Source organism: Pyrus communis, chromosome 2 (assembly GCF_963583255.1).
Source record: "Pyrus communis chromosome 2, drPyrComm1.1, whole genome shotgun sequence".
In the NCBI taxonomy this organism is placed as follows: domain Eukaryota; kingdom Viridiplantae; phylum Streptophyta; class Magnoliopsida; order Rosales; family Rosaceae; genus Pyrus; species Pyrus communis.
This window is the reverse complement of record NC_084804.1, coordinates 2,413,848-2,428,174: the sequence shown is the minus strand read 5'-3', so window position 1 is coordinate 2,428,174 and position 14,327 is coordinate 2,413,848.

The window sequence follows — 14,327 nt, the reverse complement described above, 5'->3', positions numbered from 1 at the left end:
CTGGGAATCCGTAAATCATATTCATTCATCGTACATCGTACGGTCATAAATTATTTAAAATATTTTTTTTTAAAATTAAATACAAACAGTACATGATAAAAAGTGACCACACAATATATGATGAATTGATACGATTTACAGATTCTTATTATCCTCGTCAAAAGAAATGATCCTGTTGGAAAGTTTCAAACCATACAGCTCGCATTGCATGGGAGCGCGGCACGTGTGGGACAAAAACCCACGTCGAAAGCAGGACCAGGATTCCCAAAACCTATATATTTTGACTAGTTCGTTTTCTTGGAGCCATCCACCAGCCATGCCTTCACGTTATTAGTTGCGGGAAACTAAACTAATTGCGGTAAATTAAACTAATACGTAATTAAGCAGCTGCACCAACAGACTTCCAGCTTCCAAACCACACCAAGTCCAACCTCCCCAATCCATAATATTTTGTTATTATATCAATTAATTAATAATTAAGTACTACCAAACACAAAAATACACCAAGAAACCAAATCCATGTGATTTTTTATTTTATTTTTTATTATCAATGACGACAAAAACTTCTAACATAAGCACCTCCCCCGTATGTTAATATTTCATGCAAATACGCCCCACACGTTGTCTACTTCTATTGGAATGAGTTATCTGATATTAATTCCACTAGATCTTGATTTACAAAAATTGAAAGAAAAAACAAACTCCAATAGAATATGCCTTCAAAGTCAAACAACAAAACGTCTAAAATGGTTGCTTAAATGTTTTTACAATGATTATTGAAAATTTTTTTGAAAAAAAATATTTTTGAAATCAATTCTTATTAAAAGTGCAAGTAAATCTTGAAAAATCACTTCAAATTTTTTCATTATTTAATAATTTTTAGTATATATGTTATGTGAGTAATTATTCGGTGTTGTAATCACACATTCACGTGATGTTACTAGTCATAACATATTATAATATTTATATGTATTTTTAGTACCATATAATATGTCCAGTGGATCGAGGACATAACTAACCAAGACAAACCTAGAGTGGGTTCTAGCATAGGGGTAGGTTTGGAAAGAACATTTTAATGCTAATTCTTAGACCGCCCACATAGATTAGGCCAACGGCTCCAACCTACTAAGCAAACATTAACCGAACCTCACTTTAGCCGCCCCCAAACGGCGACCCATTGAATTTGAAACCACTTTACATCTTTTGATATGATACAAGAAATATCATCCTACTCCTATGCAAATTTTTGGCTGCACTCTTGCATTGTATTCCATATGAACAGAATATTGTCAACTTATATTATATTACTTTAAAATGTCCTTATCACAATAAAAAAAAGTATCGTATTATTAATATAAAGGGTAAATATCAGTTTACTACCTTCATGTTTTGTGGTTTTCAACATTTAGTACATCAAGTTTTTTTTCGTCCCAGAGTTATACCTAAAGTGTAAATTTTGGAACAATCTCATACATCCGTTAGTCAACCTGTTAAGTCTTCCGTTAACTGATGACGTGGTGCTCATGTGGACATTGACTGGACGCCACATGTCAATAAGGGTCCCACGTGGATATTTAAAAAAAATTACAAAATTACAAAAAAAAAATTCTGTTATTCCTCAACCCCCGATCGTCCCTCCGTTCTCGACCTCCACCCATATATGCAAATCCGTACTTGCGAGCTTTCACTCTCTCTCTTTCTGGCAAACCACCTCCAAGTTTTCTTCACATGCCCTTTTCCCAATCCCCAATTTTTTTCCCCAAATCACTTCCAGTTCTGTAACCCCACCTTTCAATTCAAACTTCCCGTCACCGATTCACCGTCGTCAACCTCCGCAATGGCATCTATCGCTTCTTAGGGTTTCCTAGATTCATCCCGTCACTTTCCAAGAGCACACTGCACCACTACCTCACTAACCTAATCAAACCTCCACGCAGGGAACTGCCGAGGATTTCACAAATGCTAGGTCAGGTCTCGGGTATTTGGATCCAACCAGAAGCCCAATATCGACCATTTGTCCCCATCCACAAATACCAGACCCAATTCTCCCGCTCGAAGCCTTCGTCGGCCATCATTAAGCCCTCGCCGTCGCAGTACACCGCCCTCGCCGAGGAGATTCTAGGCGAGAACGTAAGAGCCCGATCGTGCTAGTGTTGATCTTGCTTCTGAAGTCAACGACTATCACAACCGGCGTCTCTTCGAGTCTAGCCGCCATGAGGATTTCGCCGTTTAAAACTAGTTCAATCACGCATTTTTTATAGGTATCGAAGTGGCTGCCCAGCAACGGGGAAGTGGATAAAGGTGGAACCTTGTGCGTGGACGAGGTTGCTGAGGCCTCGCAACTGAGAGGGTGGGTACAGGTTGCAAATGAGAGAATGGAGCGTGGGTATGAGTTGCAGAGGAGAGAATGAAGGGTGGTGCGGGTGCAGAAGAGAGAAATGAGGGAAGAGATGCGGGTTGCAGAAGAGAGAATGGAAGGAAAATGTGCAAGGGAGAAGGTGGGTACGAATTTGCTCATCTCCCATGGCAGAGAGGGTGTGCATAAGAGGAGAGAGATGAGGGTTAAAGAAGTGAGGGAGAAGAAGAAGATGTTCGAAGGAGAAGAACGATTTTTTTTTTTTTTTTTTTTTTTGTAATTTTGTAATTTTTTTTTTTAATATCTATGTGGAACCCTTAATGACACGTGGCACCCAGTCATTGTCCACGTGGGCACTACATCATCAGTTAATTGAAGACTCAACAGTTTGACTAACGGATGTATGACTGTCCCAAAATTTACACTTTAGGTATGACTCTGGGACGATAAAAACTTGATGTACTAAATGTTGAAAACCAAAAAACATGAGGGTGGTAAACTGATATTTACCCTAATATAAAATATCTCTTGTGCCATCATCACAATCAAGTCCAATCATATGATAAATATTTCATTGGGTGTTAATTAACCTACGTGTCCACTCCAACCATTCATTTTGAATATAGATTGTTTTAATGTGTTTGGAACACAAAGTGGTACGTTATTATACAAGTGGAAGATAAATATAATAACATATGACGCATGTGCCCGTATTCTAAACACACTGAAAAATCTCTTCATCTTGAACGTTTTTGCATCTAACTTTCCTTCTAATTTATACTTTAATTTGTTTTAATACATTATATGATCCCATACTCAGAAAATGATCCTTTCTAGATCCCTTCCACCAGTTCATCCATCCGCACCATTGAAATTTGATCCAACGGCTAAAGTTATTATAACTTTTAAAGGGATCCCTATTTGTAGCCGTTAGATCAAATTTCAATTGTGACATCCCACATCGCCCAGGGAAGTGATCCTTAAATGTATATTCCCATCCTTACCTAGCACGAGGCCTTTTGGGAGCTCACTGTCTTCGGGTTCTGTAGGAACTCTGAAGTTAAGCGAGAAGGGGGCTAGAACAATCCCATGATGGGTGACCCACTGGGAAGTTGCTCGTGAGTTCCCAAAAACAAAACCGTGAGGGAATGGTAAGCCCAAAGCGGACAATATCGTGCTAAGGTGGTGGAGCGGGCCCGGGAAGTGGTCCCCCCCGGGCCGGGATGTGACAATTTGGTATCAGAGCCTAACCCTGGCCGTGTGTGTGCCGACGAGGACGTTGGGCCCCTAAGGGGGGTGGATTATGACATCCCACATCGCCCAGGGAAGTGATCCTTAAATGTATATTCCCATCCTTACCTAGCACGAGGCCTTTTGGGAGCTCACTGTCTTCGGGTTCTGTAGGAACTCCGAAGTTAAGCGAGAAGGGGGCTAGAACAATCCCATGATGGGTGACCCACTGGGAAGTTGCTCGTGAGTTCCCAAAAACAAAACCGTGAGGGAATGGTAAGCCCAAAGCGGACAATATCGTGCTAAGGTGGTGGAGCGGGCCCGGGAAGTGGTCCCCCCCGGGCCGGGATGTGACAATTTGGTATCAGAGCCTAACCCTGGCCGTGTGTGTGCCGACGAGGACGTCGGGCCCCTAAGGGGGGTGGATTATGACATCCCACATCGCCCAGGGAAGTGATCCTTAAATGTATATTCTCATCCTTACCTAGCACGAGGCCTTTTGAGAGCTCACTGTCTTCGGGTTCTGTAGGAACTCCGAAGTTAAGCGAGAAGGGGGCTAGAACAATCCCATGATGAGTGACCCACTGGGAAGTTGCTCGTGAGTTCCCAAAAACAAAACCGTGAGGGAATAGTAAGCCCAAAGCGGACAATATCGTGCTAAGGTGGTGGAGCGGGCCCGGGAAGTGGTCCCCCCCGGGCCGGGATGTGACAATTTGGTATCAGAGCCTAACCCTGGCCGTGTGTGTGCCGACGAGGACGTCGGGCCCCTAAGGGGGGTGGATTATGACATCCCACATCGCCCAGGGAAGTGATCCTTAAATGTATATTCCCATCCTTACCTAGCACGAGGCCTTTTGGGAGCTCACTGTCTTCGGGTTCCGTAGGAACTCCGAAGTTAAGCGAGAAGGGGGCTAGAGCAATCCCATGATGGGTGACCCACTGGGAAGTTGCTCGTGAGTTCCCAAAAACAAAACCGTGAGGGAATGGTAAGCCCAAAGCGGACAATATCGTGCTAAGGTGGTGGAGCGGGCCCGGGAAGTGGTCCCTCCCGGGCCGGGATGTGACATCAATGGCCTGAATGGGTGGACTTGGTGGAAGGGATCAGTTGGGGGGAAATCTGCTGCTACTCGTTGGAAAGATTGGTGTGGGGCCGTCAATCTAGACCTTGGGTGTGGCAGTAGATCGGAGGAGACAGTGGGGAGAATGTGGGTGTCAACGACACTGGAGTCAGAAACAGAGAAGATGGTTTGGTTCAACTGGGTTTTTATCGTGGTAATTCGATTGGGTGGTCAGGTGGCGCTGATTATGTTTGAATGGGTCGAGTGCCAAAAATGCAGTGGGCAGGGAGCCAAGCCTATTCGAAAAATACGATAGGAGATTTTTTTTTTTTTTTTTTTTCAATTTTAATTTTAATTTTGACATAAAAAAATTATTTCTTATTATTTAAATATTTTTAATTCCATTGTAATATTTAATTATGTTTGTGCGACCTACTTATGTGACATATCAGCACATAACAGAATTTTTAACGAAATTGTAACGGAATGACTACATTGATTTGCGACACCCATTTTCAAGGACTACATTGACCGATTTTCAAGTTCAGGGATCATCTTGATGGGGTGGGTCAATTTCAAAGATCATTTGTGATAAAAACCCTAAATTTAAAAACGATAGGTCGAATGCTAGACTTGGTAAGCTTTAGGGTTTTTAAAACTCATCTAATAAATTTAGTACTTCCCATCCCCTTCTCTAAGTCAATGTGATTGAGATTTTTGTCACATAGCTGAAAAAATGTTCTAAAGACGTTAGGCATTAGTCAAACATCGAGGAGGGACTTACAAAAAAGATTGGCTAGGTTGTGGTTCGCCGAATGCCGCTGGCCCACCTAGATCCCCAATAGTTGTTGCTGAACGAGTTTTTTTATTCGTCCAATGACTGCAATGGCAATGGGCTGCCTAACGCCTAACAGCTGCATGTATTGATTTTTAGAACACTGATCCGTCCAAACTAGGGATGGGCAAATACCCATTTGTTATGGGTAACCGCGATTATCCGCCCATTTAAATTTGAGGGTTACGGTTATGAGTAACCGTTTAGATAAATAAACGCTCATGGGTATAACCGTTTACCCGTGAATTTTAAATGGACAGTTATGGGTATTACCTGCGATTATAAACGGGTACCCATTTAACCGTTTATTTTAATATATGGAAAACTAAAAAAAATAAAAAATAGTTTCTAACTAGGTTTAGTATCCCAAGATATATTTGGTTAAGGGGTCGTATAATATATATATATATATATATATATATATATGCCTCACTTGAGAGAAAAATATAGTTGATAGAATAGGCTAATATTTAATATATGTGATTGAATGTGCTAAAACATTAGAGTGTTCGACAGTTTTGTTTTGGAGTATTTTGAAGCTTTGACCAATTCAAGATAATGATTACCTTGAGCATTTAGAAACATGTTATTATCAAATAATGCGTACCAACAACCACTCTTTTGGGCCTGCAAGCCATGACATCCCTATATTTTGGGTCGTCACTCATTCTTTTCACACATAGGCCCCGAAGCTATTCCCGTTCACTACATATGTATATTGTGTTTGTTTGCAGGTATCATGAACCTAGGGTTCGTACTTAAACTCGAACTTGAAGTTTTGAAAATAAGTGACATAGAAATTCGAAGTTTCATAAAACAATACACCCGTAAAAATCCGAAGTTCTTGTAGGTGATTTGTTAGGATTACATGTAGATGATACTTTTAAAAACAACTGTAAAATTTTGTTTGTGCAAATTTCTTTATTGTCCATAATTTTATTTTGTGATAGAAGACAAAAATGTTTTTTCACCCTCTTATAGTTGACAAAAAGAGTTTCATTAATATGTGGTTTAAAATAACTTTTTCCTTACAAATCTGTTATGTGTAAATAAACTAACTTGAAATAGGTCCAATTTTATGGAAAGAGATCCTCTCTGGATCCCTTCCACCAAATACACTCAATCAATCAATCAAGGTCTTTGAAATTTGATCAAACGGCTACAAACAGGGGGACCCTTTGAAATTTATAATAACTTTAGCCGTTGGACTAAATTTTAAGGGTCCGAATTAGGTGATTGGGTGAATTTGGTGGAAGAGATCGGGAAATGACCCATTTCCCAATTTTATGGCCTAACAATTAGATTAGCCCAATTTTTAGTTATTTCTTTATTTAGGTCCATGAATAGGACTCTATGTGTCAGCACTTTTTGTTGTTGGGTTGATACTTTACATTGTGATTACTATTTTACTCTACTATAGCTATTCAATGGAAAAAAAAAAAAAATGATACGATCGGTACTTTGCTAGCTATTCTTATTCACGATACTCGCTAGAAAGTTAGCGACTAATTCATAAAACAGTCGCTACCTTCATACCGATCCTTCCTTTTTCAAATTTTTTTTCACTTTTTTTATTTTTATTTTTTATTTTGTTAATGTTTCTTTTATTTCTCTTACCATAACAATAAACTATCATATTCATGTTTTTCAAAATATATTTTTTCCGTGCAAAATATATTATAATTCATTTTTAAACACTTGTCATCAATAATTTAAAACCTAAATTTAAATATATTTTTCTATTTTCTCACTTTAAGAATCAATAAAAAATAGTTTCGGGACCTAATAATCGGTAGGATCATATCCAAAGATTTTGCAATATTTTCCTTAACTCCAGCGCAAAATATTTCTTAAAGCTAAAAATTTCAATTTTTTTTTTTCACAAAAAATTGTGTGATATAAGCCAAAGTTAGAGTCATTCTATTTGCACCACATATTTCCAAAAATTAATTTAGGACATTTCCAAAATTTCGGACACCTATAAATCTCTTTGGGGAGCCTCGCTATTAGTTGTATTATTTTTCTATTTTTTTTTTTTTTTCAACTCAGGTACCCTATTAGTCGGCATAAACCCATATTTCAGCTGATCTTTTACAATCTAAATTACCTATCATATAAGTACTTTTACAGTCTAAACAACATGTCATATAAGTACTTGTACAAGCTAAACTACCTATCATAGTATAAAGTCGGCATAAACTTAAATTTCAACTAATCTTTTATAATCTAAACTAGCTATTATATAAGTACTTTTACAGTCTGAACTACCTGCCATATAAGTACTTGTACAAGCTAAACTACCTATCATATTATAACTACCTATCATGGTGGAATAAGTAATTTTACATGATTCTAACAGTAAGATGTAGTCCTCCATCTTGGTAATGTTAAAATCCTCCGAAGCTAACACAATCAATGTCAAAAGCCTCTTGAGCAATTACTTACATAAGACAATCAATGTATAATGCTCGCGAATCATGTAACAAATACTAGCAAAAATGAAGCTTATTGTTGTAAACGACTTAACGAAAACATGTAAAATTACTTGTAGTTCTCATAGTTTCATGCGAATTCAAATTCAAATTTGGATGCTAACTTGCAGGAATTGCGAGGAAAATTCAAAACAGGAGTCAAATAGAGTTTTTGATGAAACGATGAGATTTGATGAGTAACTTTTTTTTAATTTTAATACAACGATATATTTTACACTAAAAAAGATGAGAGTTTTTTATGAAATGATGAGATTTGATGTGTAACTTAAAGTTTCATGTTAATTCTGGAAGAGTCATGATAAAACATTCAACGACAGTCGATGCAATTTTGTTTTCAAATTATGGATACTTTAATTGTTCTACTTATTAGACCCTACCTATGATTGTGCAATACATTAGACCCATATCAAAACATTTGGATCAGGATCCTCTCCTGAGCAAAGGGTGAGGATTCTCCTGACCAAGGCCATCAGGTCGTTGAAATTTTATCCAACGACTACAAATAGGGGGCTCCTCTAAAAGTTATAATAATTGTAACCGTTGAATAAAATTTCAACGGCCTGATGGGCTTAGTCATGAGGATCCTCACTAGGGATGGGCAAATACCCATTGGTTATGGGTAACCGTGGTTATCTGCCCATTTAAATTTGACGGTTACGGTTATGGGTAACCATTTAGATAAATAAACGGTTATGGGTATAACCATTTACCCATGAAATTTAAATGGGCGGTTACGGCTATTACCCGCGGTTATAAACGGATACCTATTTAACCGTTTATTTTAATATATGTAAAACTATAAAAAAAAAAAAAATTAGTTTCTAACTAGGTTTAGTATCCCATTTAACCGTTTATTTTAATATATGTAAAACTAAAAAAAAAAAATTAGTTTCTAACTAGGTTTAGTATCCCGAGATATATTTGGTTATAAAGGGCCATATAAAAATATATATATATATATATATATATATATATATATTTATATTTATATTTATATATATATGCCTCACTTGAGAGAAAAATATAGTTGATAGAACGGGCTAATATTTAATAAATGTGATTGAATGTGTTAAAGCATTAAAATGTTCAACAATTTTGTTTTGGAGTTTTGACCAATTCAAGATAATGATTACCTTGAGCATTTAGAAACATGTTATTATCAGATGATGCGTACCTATATATATATATATATATATATATTTAATTGGCCTCGAGTTTTCAATAAATATTTGACCCCAAAATTAGAAATCGATTAAATGGCTTGGATCGATGAACATATGTTTCTAAATAAAAATCCAAATATTTATCAAAGTAGCTTATTAGCATACTAATGCGTACTTACATATATATATATATATATGTATACAAGATTATTAATTAACCTACAACCATGCATTATTCTTGTAATAGATTGACCGTCAAATAATTGGGAGACATCGCATATATTCATAAATAATATTGCTGTTAATATAAAAATACATGTTAAATGTACTTATAAAGATATTTAATAGTTAGAAAAAAGAAAATTATGACAAATTTCTTTTAAAATTTCAAGTTGTTAAAAAAAGTAGGTAGAGGGGTTAAAAAAAAAGGGTGTGATATCCACACACCCCATCTTACTTCTCACACACCTTTTTAATTTTCGACCGTCGGATCGGATGAATTGAAGAAGATTAACAGACATAAATTATCAAGGGGTGTGTGGATAGCACACCCTAAAAAAAAAAAGGTAAACGGGTATGCGGTTATGGGTAAATGGGTATGCGGTTATGTGTGTGGTTAACCGTTTATAAATGGTTATGGGTATGTGTATACCAGTTTATGTAAATACCCAACGGGTAAACACTTATGCGGGTAAAAACTTAAATGGTTATAGGTAAATAACTGCGGTTACTCGCCCGCTATAACCGTTGCCCATCCCTAGTCCGAACAATAGAAGGGCAAACTGCCAACAAAAGAAAAGGCTTGGTAAGTAAGATGTAATTCTCACCAAACTTTTTTACAAATAAATAAATTAGTTAATTAATAGTTTACTTAAATATTGTCCTTAACCCATCTCACTTTTTTATTTCTTGATTGACTTATTGGATAAGAAAAGTTAGAATTAAACTAGCTATTTTTCACATAATAATTATTTATTTTAAGTTGTGGATGATTTAAATTAAGTTATCTTATCAGAAAGTCATAATAATTAGATAATAAAATTGTGATCTAAATAAGTTAAACTTGAAGTTTTCAAAATGATACCTATGAATAAAAAAGAACATTACTAAATTGTATTTTTGGAGTTAAACTACTAAAATGCAACAAATAACTAGCCAAATGGGTTAAATGTAAAGAGTAACTTGTCGATTTAGTTAATGAATTATCATGTCACGCAAATCCCGACATACGTCTAGGATCAACACATGACGTCACTCAAATACTCGTATAACTCACATACCCCGTCTCAGGAATATGGCAATCGCAATTCGAGAATCAAATTGCAAAGAAATTTTTCATTTACCTTATGGCTGCATATAACCTCCTTGTTAGACTGCCTACGTACCCTCAAATAGGGATCAATCAATTCGTAGTTCATTTCCACAAAACCAGACGTTTATTCTACTAAGTTCAAGCAGAAAAGCATAGCATTCCTCAATCATTTATTATAACCTGACAGCATGTAATTCCTGGACTCAGGCTACATAACCAACCCCCATGAAAACATGATTTCTCTCCCATCCAACATATAAATCATTATGTCTCATCATGATATCACAATTCACAACATACATCATATTTACGAACCGACGAAACACAAAATCATTCTCTAGCCACATTAATTAATTGATTTCATCAAAGTAATAACAATCATTCCCATATCTTCTAAATTCATATCTTATGAAATCATAATCGAATCATGAAAAATCCCGAAGGAGTCACTCAAACGTTCAACATCTTTTCTAACTCAATTCACAAGACTCTCGAAACCATTGACATAAATAAATAAATAAATAAATATATATATAAAACTAAGGCTAGAGTTACATAATTAGGCCAAGCCTACTTCTCCAAACAATGGGATTTTAGGCCACTCCACGAAATTCAACAACCTCGAGTTCCGGACCACTCAACGAAACCAAACCAAATGTGATCGCCTAAAAATGTACCATGTACAACCAATCATCATCACCTCTAGAGTTCGTATGGTCCCCCATCGCGGATATACCAAGCAAGACCATAGGCATAAACTCTTTGTGTAGACAGTGATCACCTATAGCGGATATACCAAGCATGATCACCCCAGAATACATATGGTCCCTCATCACGAATATACCAAGCAGGACTATCCATGTACCACAACTACGTGGTGCAATCTCATCATCACACATTAAACATAATTATACGCATACCTGCTATTGATTCCACATATCAACTAGCATCCAACTATATGGAGCACAACACAAGGAATTCCCTTAATTACTACTTCTACTAAAAATCTAATAAAGCACCCAACTCATCTACTGACTTCCATCTTCATCTCATGCTAGGTAGTAATGTCAAGTTCACATAGGTATTCAGTTGGCAAGCATATCCAAATAATTATCAAACAATATTTAGATCTCATAATTGTTATAACATTCATCATAATTATCATTCACATTATTAAAAAGTTAATCACACACACACACACACACACATATATATATATATATATATCACAACATCAATACACAAGCCAAATCATAGTTAATTAGCATAGGTCTATGGCTAAATATATAAGATTCACATTTCAATAGAAATCATAATTATAATACCAATTCATATTCGCAAATGATACTAATATAAGAAATTAAGATAATAACCATATTACATATGTTAAAGTTTGGTGACGTTCCAACGGTCGGATCGTCGATTCACACTTTTACCAATTAACGTATCGTAGAGAATTTAGGTTCCAACCATCAACTTATGTCATACAATTACCAAAACTGAGCTAAAGACATCTAATTTAGCCTAAGAATGACATTGATGGTCCCCTGGCCACACGCTGCAGCACGCGTCGTTGTGGGTGGCGGTTGGCCATCCCGACTCATCGGAAAAATCCAACTATTTCCAAAAATTACCAAAATTTACAGGAACGAAGATCTCAATAAGTAGAGTAAACTTTATACCTATGGCCAAGGCCAATTTGGCTGGAAAACACCTCAAACTGGCCATGAACCGCCAGAACCCTAAGGTGGGTGTGCTTCGAATTCAGCTTCCAATCGACTCCGACGCCTCCAACACCGCTTGGGCTTTGTTCCTGGGGTTGAAGGGAGTCTTTTGGTGGTGGTCATGGATGGTGAAACTTGCCGGAGCCGCCGGGAAAAGGGATAAAGCCGCCGAACACCCGTGGGTTTGTGGCTTCGAAATGGAAAAATGGGAAAGAAATTGGGAAATCTAACACTACAAAAATGTAAGGCTCATCAAGGGCTTTCCATGGACATCAAGATCACCCAAAACGGAGTTCGGATGAAGGAGATATGGCCGGGTCAAAATTGGAGTTTCGCAGGTCAAAAATGACCCAACTCGGGTCTCTCCCTTTCCCCCTCCTTGCCCTCCTCTGATTGGGCTGTTTTCCTCTTTCTTCAAAATCTGATTGGTTCCCTTTTTATTAAACTAACTTAACCTTTAACCCACACGCGGGAATTAAATAATTCCCACAATCTATAGTTCACAATTTCAAACGTTCGTACCTATACCGTTTAATTCGGATTTGCAAACGACTTTTGCATATGCGTTCGTGGGTTCGTGATCTATTCGAAAATGTTACTTGTGACTCCAAAAGGTCCACAAGTAAATAATAATTTTCCAAACTTCACTCTTCATCACTAGTTTAATTGAAATCTAGTTTCAAATAAATTAGTATACTTTCTCGAAAAATAATATAAAATCTCAATAATACAAAACATAGATTATAACAGTGTAATCCGGGAACGGGATTTCACATATCACGTAAGTGAAAATTAAGTACTTAAACTAATTTTTCGGTAAAAAAAAGTCCTTAAATTCAATGAAAACTGCTAATTTCATCTCCTCTATTATATTCAAAGCTATTCTATATAATTTTTTTGTCAACTTAAATGAGGTGATATACATGTAACACATTTTAAAGAGTAGTACTGTCATTTTTTTTTACCTATAGGTCTTTAACGTTGCATATTGATTTTTTTTAATTTACCCTCCAAAGTTAACTTCGTACATTTTAAAAAAAAAATCATCAGCCTCATAAAAAATTATCAATCTACTCTTCAAAATGTAAACTATTAATCTACTCTCAAATTGCATCACCTTCAACTCATGTGACTTAGACTAACGAAAATTGATTAAAACAGTTTTAAATGTAATATTAGGAATGTATTTAGTAGATTTTAATTAATTTAAAGACCGATTTTTGTAGTTTAAAGCTTAATTTTCACTTGAATTATAATTTAAAATCGACACATTACTCGAAGTAATATGACTACGGCACCATGGCAATGGTAATTATTGAGAGAATAAAAAAAAAGAGTAATTAAACATACCGTGGCTGAAAAGGTAATTCGCAACCAAGTCGGTTAATTGCTCGCAGTTTGATACACTTTTAACTATTAAAAGAGACCACAAGCTTATCGTGTATCGTACGATTAGAAATAATTTAAAATTTAAAGTTTAAAATTAAATATAAATAATACTTAACAAAAACTGATCACATTATATACAATAAACGATCATGATTATGATCACGAAATCTCGCAAATCTTCAGAAAAACGATTCTGGCAGAATTCTTTTCCAAAAGGAATAGTTGGAAGTCCGGCTTTTGAGGGGGTAAGGTGGAAGAGGCTGATTGGTCCAGCGCTTCTAATTTCTACACCAACTCCAACAATCTCCATGTATAGAAGTTGGAGTTGGTGTATTTTACAAAACATCTGAGAGCGGTTTGGCAATGGAAAGTGAGACTTTTGCCCTAATGGTCCATGCTCTCGTATATTTTACAAAACAAACCAAAATTATGGACTGTGAGCGGACTTTTTACCAACTAGTTTTTCGTTTAGTGAAACACAACAAATTTGACAAAATAAGCCTCAACCTTATGAACTTCTTAACTGATTAAGTTTGAAATATTGTCAGAATTATAAAAATTATTTGTGTGAAATTTAGGTAATTATATACACGTCTAAGTTTGTAGACCCAAAAAGACAAAAAAGGGGTAGGTTTTTATTTTTTATTTTTGGAAACAAAAGTGGTAGGTTTCAAATATGCATAAATTCGCCTATGTAACTGTCCTATGCCACTATCACCCATTAATCATAGATTAAAGTAAATTCCCGTCTTAATATTGTAAAATATT